Genomic DNA, 10,000 nt, shown 5'->3' on the forward strand with positions numbered 1-10,000 from the left:
CGTGAACAGTGCTTCTTCATCGGATATCAGCCGGGATCTCACGCTCTCTGGAACTGTTTATTTCATCCATCCACTGCACCTGCTGTTCTGACATCAGCATCCGAGACTAGTGTCCCGTACTGGGACATGGTCTCGCATATCCCGCTCTCTGGAACTATGTTCTGATTATTTCCTTCATCCACTGCACCTGCTGTTCTGCCATCAGTGTCCGACAACAGCGCTTCATCATCGGATAACTGCCGTGAAATACCGCTCTCTGGATCTGCTCTGTTCTGGCAGGTAATCAGGGAGATTTTAAGTAGATGAGTGTCCGGGAATAGTGGGCCGTTCTGGGACTTGGTCTGGGATATCCCGCTCTCTGGAACTATGTTCTGTTTATTTCCTTCATCCAGTGCACCTGCTGTTCTGCCATCAGTGTCCGACAATAGCGCGCCGTTCTGGGACTTGGTCTGGGATATCCTGCTCTCTGGAACTATGTTCTGTTTATTTCCTTCATCCAGTGCACCTGCTGTTCTGCCATCAGTGTCCGACAATAGCGCGCCGTTCTGGGACATGGTCTGGGATCTCCCGCTGTCTGGAACTGTGTGTTCATCCATACGTTACACCTGCTGTTCTGACATCAGCATCCGAGAATGGTGTGCCGTTCTGGGACATGGTCTGGGATCTCCCGCTGTCTGGAACTGTGTGTTCATCCATCCACTGCACCTGCTGTTCTGACATCAGCATCCGAGAATAGTGGGCCGTTCTGGGACATGGTCTGGGATATCACGCTGTCTGGAACTGTGTGTTCATCCGTCCACTGCACCTGCTGTTCTGCCATCAGCATCCGAGAATAGTGCCCCGTACTGGGACATCAGCCAGGACACACCGCCGTCATCTCGTTCGTTCGCTCAGTCATCCATCCACGAAAGCTACCGATCAGCCACAGTGCCCGGAATGATGCCTCCTGCCGGGGCAGCGTCCGCTTGCTCCCCGACAGCCAGTTCTGCATGAGGCTCCGGTTCTTCCACCCCCGCCACTGTCCGAGGGTGTCCGAAAATACTGAGGTCTGAGTCGGATCCGAACCGCACAAACGCCGGTCTTCACGACTGGAGGCCTATGTTTCTAAAAACCGGGTTTCAGGAATCTGCGACCTGGTGGCCCAGTGATGTCGGCTGGAACTTTTTTTTTCCGGTCCGCTCAAAATTCTCCAGGCATTTTCTGAGCTTTCCTTCACATAGTCCGACTTTTACTTAGTTTCTGACGGAGCCAAAAAAGTCCGGGTTTTTTTGCCCTCCTTATCGTCCCGACTGGAAACTTTAACTCCGTATTTTAAGTCAGAAAATTAAAGTTCTTTTCATCCAGGAGACCGACCCTTCCTTCAAAGTGTCCCATACAGTGCTTCGTCATCGGACATCGGCCGGGATCTCCCGCTCTCTGGAACTGTGTATTCATCCATGCGGTACACCTGCTGTTCTGCCATCACTGTCCGGGAATAGTGTGTCGTTCTGGGTCATGGTCTGGGTTCTGCCGCTCTCTGGAACTCTTTATTCATCCATGCGGTACACCTGCTGTTCTGCCATCACTGTCCGGGAATAGTGTGTCGTTCTGGGTCATGGTCTGGGATATCACGCTCTCTGGAACTCTTTATTCATCCATGCGGTACACCTGCCGTTCTGCCATCACTGTCCGGGAACAGTGTGCCGTTCTGGGACTTGGTCTGGTCTCTGCCGCTCTCTGGAGCTCTGTATTCATCCATGCGGTACACCTGCTCTTCTGCCATCACTGTCCGGGAATAGTGTGTCGTTCTGGGACTTGGTCTGGGTTCTGCCGCTCTCTGGAACTCTTTATTCATCCATGGGGTACACCTGCTGGTCTGCCATCACTGTCCGGGAACAGTGTGCCGTTCTGGGTCATGGTCTGGGTTCTGCCGCTCTCTGGAACTCTGTATTCATCCATGCGTTACACCTGCTGTTCTGACATCAGCATCCGAGAATAGTGTCCCGTACTGGGACATGGTCAGGGATCTCCCGCTGTCTGGAACTGTGTATTCATCCATCCGCTGCACCTGCTGTTCTGCCATCAGTGTCCGTGAACAGTGCTTCTTCATCGGATATCAGCCGGGATCTCACGCTCTCTGGAACTGTTTATTTCATCCATCCACTGCACCTGCTGTTCTGACATCAGCATCCGAGAATAGTGTCCCGTACTGGGACATGGTCTGGGATCTCCCGCTCCATGGAACTGTGTTCTGTTTATTTCCTTCATCCACTGCACCTGCTGTTCTGACATCAGCATCCGACAATAGTGTCCCGTACTGGGACATGGTCTGGGATCTCCCGCTCCATGGAACTGTGTTCTGTTTATTTCCTTCATCCACTGCACCTGCTGTTCTGACATCAGCATCCGACAATAGTGTCCCGTACTGGGACATGGTCTCGCATATCCCGCTCTCTGGAACTATGTTCTGTTCATTTCCTTCATCCAGTGCACCTGCTGTTCTGCCATCAGTGTCCGACAATAGCGCTTCATCATCGGATAGCTGCCGTGAAATACCGCTCTCTGGATCTGCTCTGTTCTGGCAGGTAATCAGGGAGATTTTAAGTAGATGAGTGTCCGGGAATAGTGGGCCGTTCTGGGACTTGGTCTGGGATATCACGCTCTCTGGAACTATGTTCTGTTTATTTCCTTCATCCAGTGCACCTGCTGTTCTGCCATCAGTGTCCGACAATAGCGCGCCGTTCTGGGACTTGGTCTGGGATATCCCGCCCTCTGGAACTATGTTCTGTTTATTTCCTTCATCCAGTGCACCTGCTGTTCTGCCATCAGTGTCCGACAATAGCGCTTCATCATCGGATATCTGCCGTGAAATACCGCTCTCTGGAACTGTGTATTAGTCCGTCCGCTGCACCTGCTGTTCTGACATCAGCATCCGAGAATAGTGTCCCGTACAGGGACATGGTCTGGTCTCTGCCGCTCTCTGGAACTCTGTATTCATCCATGCGTTACACCTGCTGTTCTGACATCAGCATCCGAGAATGGTGTGCCGTTCTGGGACATGGTCTGGTCTCTGCCGCTCTCTGGAACTCTGTATTCATCCATGCGTTACACCTGCTGTTCTGACATCAGCATCCAAGAATAGTGTCCCGTTCTGGGACATGGTCTGGGTTCTGCCGCTCTATGGAACTGTGTGTTCATCCGTCCACTGCACCTGCTGTTCTGCCATCAGCATCCGAGAATAGTGCCCCGTACTGGGACATCAGCCAGGACGCACCGCCGTCATCTCGTTCGTTCGCTCAGTCATCCATCCACGAAAGCTACCGATCAGCCACAGTGCCCGGAATGATGCCTCCTGCCGGGGCAGCGTCCGCTTGCTCCCCGACAGCCAGTTCTGCATGAGGCTCCGGTTCTTCCACCCCCGCCACTGTCCGAGGGTGTCCGAAAATACTGAGGTCTGAGTCGGATCCGAACCGCACAAACGCCGGTCTTCACGACTGGAGGCCTATGTTTCTAAAAACCGGGTTTCAGGAATCTGCGACCTGGTGGCCCAGTGATGTCGGCTGGAACTTTTTTTTTCCGGTCCGCTCAAAATTCTCCAGGCATTTTCTGAGCTTTCCTTCACATAGTCCGACTTTTACTTAGTTTCTGACGGAGCCAAAAAAGTCCGGGTTTTTTTGCCCTCCTTATCGTCCCGACTGGAAACTTTAACTCCGTATTTTAAGTCAGAAAATTAAAGTTCTTTTCATCCAGGAGACCGACCCTTCCTGCAAAGCGTCCCAAATGGCCCTTTGTCGTCGGATATCTGTCGGGAAATACCGCTCCATGGAACTGTTTATTTCATCCATCCACTGCACCTGCTGTTCTGACATCAGCATCCGAGAATAGTGTCCCGTACTGGGACATGGTCTGGGATCTCCCGCTCCATGGAACTCTGTATTCATCCGTCCACTGCACCTGCTGTTCTGACATCAGCATCCGAGAATAGTGTGCCGTTATGGGACATGGTCTGGGATCTCCTGCTCTATGGAACTGTTTATTTCATCCATCCAGTGCACCTGCCGTTCTGCCATCAGTGTCCGACAACAGCGCTTCATCATCGGATATCTGCCGTGAGATACCGCTCTCTGGAACTGTTTATTTCATCCATCCACTGCACCTGCTGTTCTGCCATCAGTGTCCGACAATAGCGCTTCTTCATCGGATATCAGCCGGGATCTCACGCTCTCTGGAACTGTTTACTTCATCCATCCACTGCACCTGCTGTTCTGCCATCAGTGTCCGAGAACAGTGCTTCTTCATCGGATATCAGCCGGGATCTCACGCTCTCTGGAACTGTTTAATTCGTCCATCCACTGCACCTGCTGTTCTGCCATCAGTGTCCGACAACAGCGCTTCATCATCGGATAACTGCCGTGAAATACCGCTCTCTGGAACTGTTTATTTCATCCACCGCACCTGCTGTTCTGCCATCAGTGTCCGACAACAGCGCTTCATCATCGGATAGCTGCCGTGAAATACCGCTCTCTGGATCTGCTCTGTTCTGGCAGGTAATCAGGGAGATTTTAAGTAGATGAGCGTCCGGGAATAGTGCACTGCACTTGGGCAGGTCACGCCGCGTAACCCGCCCCATATCCCGGTTCCCGAACCCGCTTTTCCGCCCAAAGTTGTCCGAAGATGCTTAGGCCCAGCTGGGGAACGCTCCCCACGAAGCCCGGGTCTCAGCCCTGGAGCCCTGTGTTTCCGAAAACCAGGTTTCTGAAATCTGCGACCTGGTGGCCCAGTGATGTCAGCTGGAACTTTTTTTTTCCGGTCCGCTCAAAATTCTCCAGGGGATTTTAGGGCTTTGCGCCACATATTCCGACTTTTACTTAGTTTCTGACGGAGCCAAAAAAGTCCGGGTTTTTTTGCCCTCCTTATCGTCCCGACTGGAAACTTTAACTTTTTTTTTAAGTCAGAAAATTAAAGTCTTTTTCATCCAGGAGACCGACCCTTCCTTCAAAGCGTCCCAAGTGGTCCTTCGTCATCGGATATCTGTCGGGAAATACCGCTCCATGGAACTGTTTATTTCATCCATCCGCTGCACCTGCTGTTCTGCCATCAGTGTCCGACAATAGCGCTTCTTCATCGGATATCTGCCGGGATCTCACGCTCTCTGGAACTGTTTAATTCATCCATCCGCTGCACCTGCTGTTCTGACATCAGCATCCGAGAATAGTGTCCCGTACTGGGACATGGTCTGGGATATCCCGCTCTCTGGAACTGTGTTATGTTTATTTCCTTCATCCACTGCACCTGCTGTTCTGACATCAGCATCCGAGAATAGTGTCCCGTACTGGGACATGGTCTCGGATCTCCCGCTCTCTGGAACTATGTTCTGTTTATTTCCTTCATCCACTGCACCTGCTGTTCTGACATCAGCATCCGAGAATAGTGTCCCGTACTGGGACATGGTCTCGGATCTCCCGCTCTCTGGAACTATGTTCTGTTTATTTCCTTCATCCACTGCACCTGCTGTTCTGACATCAGCATCCGAGAATAGTGTCCCGTACTGGGACATGGTCTGGGATCTCCCGCTCCATGGAACTGTGTTCTGTTTATTTCCTTCATCCACTGCACCTGCTGTTCTGCCATCAGTGTCCGACAATAGCGCTTCATCATCGGATATCTGCCGTGAAATACCGCTCTCTGGATCTGCTCTGTTCTGGCAGGTAATCAGGGAGATTTTAAGTAGATGAGTGTCCGGGAATAGTGGGCCGTTCTGGGACTTGGTCTGGGATATCCCGCTCTCTGGAACTATGTTCTGTTTATTTCCTTCATCCAGTGCACCTGCTGTTCTGCCATCAGTGTCCGACAATAGCGCGCCGTTCTGGGACTTGGTCTGGGATATCCCGCTCTCTGGAACTATGTTCTGTTAATTTCCTTCATCCAGTGCACCTGCTGTTCTGCCATCAGTGTCCGACAATAGCGCTTCATCATCGGATATCTGTCGTGAAATACCGCTCTCTGGAACTGTGTATTAGTCCGTCCGCTGCACCTGCTGTTCTGACATCAGCATCCGAGAATAGTGCGCCGTTCTGGGACATGGTCTGGTCTCTGCCGCTCTCTGGAACTCTGTATTCATCCATGCGTTACACCTGCTGTTCTGACATCAGCATCCGAGAATTGTGTCCCGTACAGGGACATGGTCTGGTCTCTGCCGCTCTCTGGAACTCTGTATTCATCCATGCGTTACACCTGCTGTTCTGACATCAGCATCCGAGAATAGTGTCCCATACAGGGACATGGTCTGGTCTCTGCCGCTCTCTGGAACTCTGTATTCATCCGTCCACTGCACCTGCTGTTCTGCCATCAGCATCCGAGAATAGTGCCCCGTACTGGGACATCAGCCAGGACGCACCGCCGTCATCTCGTTCGTTCGCTCAGTCATCCATCCACGAAAGCTACCGATCAGCCACAGTGCCCGGAATGATGCCTCCTGCCGGGGTAGCGTCCGCTTGCTCCCCGACAGCCAGTTCTGCATGAGGCTCCGGTTCTTCCACCCCCGCCACTGTCCGAGGGTGTCCGAAAATACTGAGGTCTGAGTCGGATCCGAACCGCACAACCACACGGTCTTCACGACTGGAGGCCTATGTTTCTAAAAACCGGGTTTCAGGAATCTGCGACCTGGTGGCCCAGTGATGTCGGCTGGAACTTTTTTTTTCCGGTCCGCTCAAAATTCTCCAGGCATTTTCTGAGCTTTCCTTCACATAGTCCGACTTTTACTTAGTTTCTGACGGAGCCAAAAAAGTCCGGGTTTTTTTGCCCTCCTTATCGTCCCGACTGGAAACTTTAACTCCGTATTTTAAGTCAGAAAATTAAAGTTCTTTTCATCCAGGAGACCGACCCTTCCTTCAAAGTGTCCCATACAGTGCTTCGTCATCGGACATCGGCCGGGATCTCCCGCTCTCTGGAACTGTGTATTCATCCATGCGGTACACCTGCTGTTCTGCCATCACTGTCCGGGAATAGTGTGTCGTTCTGGGACTTGGTCTGGTCTCTGCCGCTCTCTGGAGCTCTTTATTCATCCATCATGTACACCTGCTGGTCTGCCATCACTGTCCGGGAACAGTGTGTCGTTCTGGGACTTGGTCTGGGTTCTGCCGCTCTCTGGAGCTCTTTATTCATCCATCCACTGCACCTGCTGGTCTGCCATCACTGTCCGGGAATAGTGTGTCGTTCTGGGTCATGGTCTGGGATATCACGCTCTCTGGAACTCTTTATTCATCCATGCGGTACACCTGCCGTTCTGCCATCACTGTCCGGGAATAGTGTGTCGTTCTGGGACTTGGTCTGGTCTCTGCCGCTCTCTGGAGCTCTGTATTCATCCATGCGGTACACCTGCTGTTCTGCCATCACTGTCCGGGAATAGTGTGTCGTTCTGGGTCATGGTCTGGTCTCTGCCGCTCTCTGGAACTCTTTATTCATCCATCATGTACACCTGCTGGTCTGCCATCACTGTCCGGGAACAGTGTGCCGTTCTGGGTCATGGTCTGGGATATCACGCTCTCTGGAACTCTTTATTCATCCATGGGGTACACCTGCTGGTCTGCCATCACTGTCCGGGAACAGTGTGCCGTTCTGGGTCATGGTCTGGGATATCACGCTCTCTGGAACTCTTTATTCATCCATGGGGTACACCTGCTGGTCTGCCATCACTGTCCGGGAACAGTGTGCCGTTCTGGGTCATGGTCTGGTCTCTGCCGCTCTCTGGAACTCTTTATTCATCCATCATGTACACCTGCTGGTCTGCCATCACTGTCCGGGAATAGTGTACCGTTCTGGGACTTGGTCTGGTCTCTGCCGCTCTCTGGAGCTCTTTATTCATCCATCCACTGCACCTGCTGTTCTGCCATCACTGTCCGGGAATAGTGTGTCGTTCTGGGACTTGGTCTGGTCTCTGCCGCTCTCTGGAGCTCTTTATTCATCCATGCGGTACACCTGCTGTTCTGCCATCACTGTCCGGGAATAGTGTGTCGTTCTGGGTCATGGTCTGGGATATCACGCTCTCTGGAACTCTTTATTCATCCATGCGGTACACCTGCCGTTCTGCCATCACTGTCCGGGAACAGTGTGCCGTTCTGGGTCATGGTCTGGGTTCTGCCGCTCTCTGGAACTCTTTATTCATCCATGGGGTACACCTGCTGTTCTGCCATCACTGTCCGGGAACAGTGTGCCGTTCTGGGTCATGGTCTGGTCTCTGCCGCTCTCTGGAGCTGTTATTTTCCTCCATCCAGTACACCCACTGCTCTGCCATCACTGTCCGAAAATAGTGCTCCGAAATCGGGTAAGTCGCGCGGGGAGCCACCCCTGTATCTCGGCTCCAGGAGCCTCTTTCCGCCCGGGGCCTGGCCCACTATGCTTAGGTCCAGCTGGGGAACGCTCCCCCCGAAGCTCGGGGCCCTGTCCTGGAGATCTCTGTTTCCGAAAACCAGGTTTCTGAAATCTGCGACCTGGTGGCCCAGTGATGTGAGCTAAAAAAAAATTTATCGAAGCGATCTAAAAAAGCCCAGGCATTTTCTGAGCTTTCCTTCACATATTCCGACTTTTACTTAGTTTCTGACGGAGCCAAAAAAGTCCGGGTTTTTTTCGCTCCACATAGTCCCGACTGGAAACTTTAACTTTTTTTTTTTTCCATTATTTCACCCGCGGAGGTCCGCAAACACCTCCAGGGGCCCACAACGGCCGAATTAAGCCAGGAAAAAGACGCCAGAACCCGGATCTCTTTACCAGACACCCCCAGAGCCCGGAACTCGGACCCAAACACCTCCAGAGGCCCACAACGGCCGAATTGGACCCGGAAAAAGACGCCAGAACCCGGATCTCTTTACCAGACACCCCCAGAGCCCGGAACTCGGACCCAAACACCTCCAGAGGCCCACAACGGCCGAATCGAACCCGGAAAAAGACGCCAGAACCCGGATCTCTTTACCAGACACCCCCAGAGCCCGGAACTCGGACCCAAACACCTCCAGAGGCCCACAACGGCCGAATTGGACCCGGAAAAAGACGCCAGAACCCGGATCTCTTTACCAGACACCCCCAGAGCCCGGAACTCGGACCCAAACACCTCCAGAGGCCCACAACGGCCGAATTGGACCCGGAAAAAGACGCCAGAACCCGGACCCGGTCCCGGATCACCCCGGTACACCCGCGGAGGTCCGCAAACACCTCCAGAGGCCCACAACGGCCGAATTGGACCCGGAAAAAGACGCCAGAACCCGGATCTCTTTACCAGACACCCCCAGAGCCCGGATGAGCTCCACAAACACCTCCAGAGGCCCACAACGGCCGAATTGGACCCGGAAAAAGACGCCAGAACCCGGATCTCTTTACCAGACACCCCCAGAGCCCGGAACTCGGACCCAAACACCTCCTGAGGCCCACAACGGCCGAATTGGACCCGGAAAAAGACGCCAGAACCCGGATCTCTTTGCCAGACACCCCCAGAGCCCGGAACTCGGACCCAAACACCTCCAGAGGCCCACAACGGCCGAATTGAACCCGGAAAAAGACGCCAGAACCCGGATCTCTTTACCAGACACCCCCAGAGCCCGGAACTCGGACCCAAACACCTCCAGAGGCCCACAACGGCCGAATTGGACCCGGAAAAAGACGCCAGAACCCGGATCTCTTTACCAGACACCCCCAGAGCCCGGAACTCGGACCCAAACACCTCCAGAGGCCCACAACGGCCGAATTGAACCCGGAAAAAGACGCCAGAACCCGGATCTCTTTACCAAACACCCCCAGAGCCCGGAACTCGGACCCAAACACCTCCAGAGGCCCACAACGGCCGAATTGGACCCGGAAAAAGACGCCAGAACCCGGATCTCTTTACCAGACACCCCCAGAGCCCGGATGAGCTCCACAAACACCTCCAGAGGCCCACAACGGCCGAATTGAACCCGGAAAAAGACGCCAGAACCCGGATCTCTTTACCAGACACCCCCAGAGCCCGGAACTCGGACCCAAACACCTCCAG

The sequence above is a fragment of the Gasterosteus aculeatus genome, unplaced genomic scaffold (genome assembly GCF_964276395.1).
Source record: "Gasterosteus aculeatus unplaced genomic scaffold, fGasAcu3.hap1.1 HAP1_SCAFFOLD_60, whole genome shotgun sequence".
Taxonomy (NCBI): Eukaryota; Metazoa; Chordata; class Actinopteri; order Perciformes; family Gasterosteidae; genus Gasterosteus; species Gasterosteus aculeatus.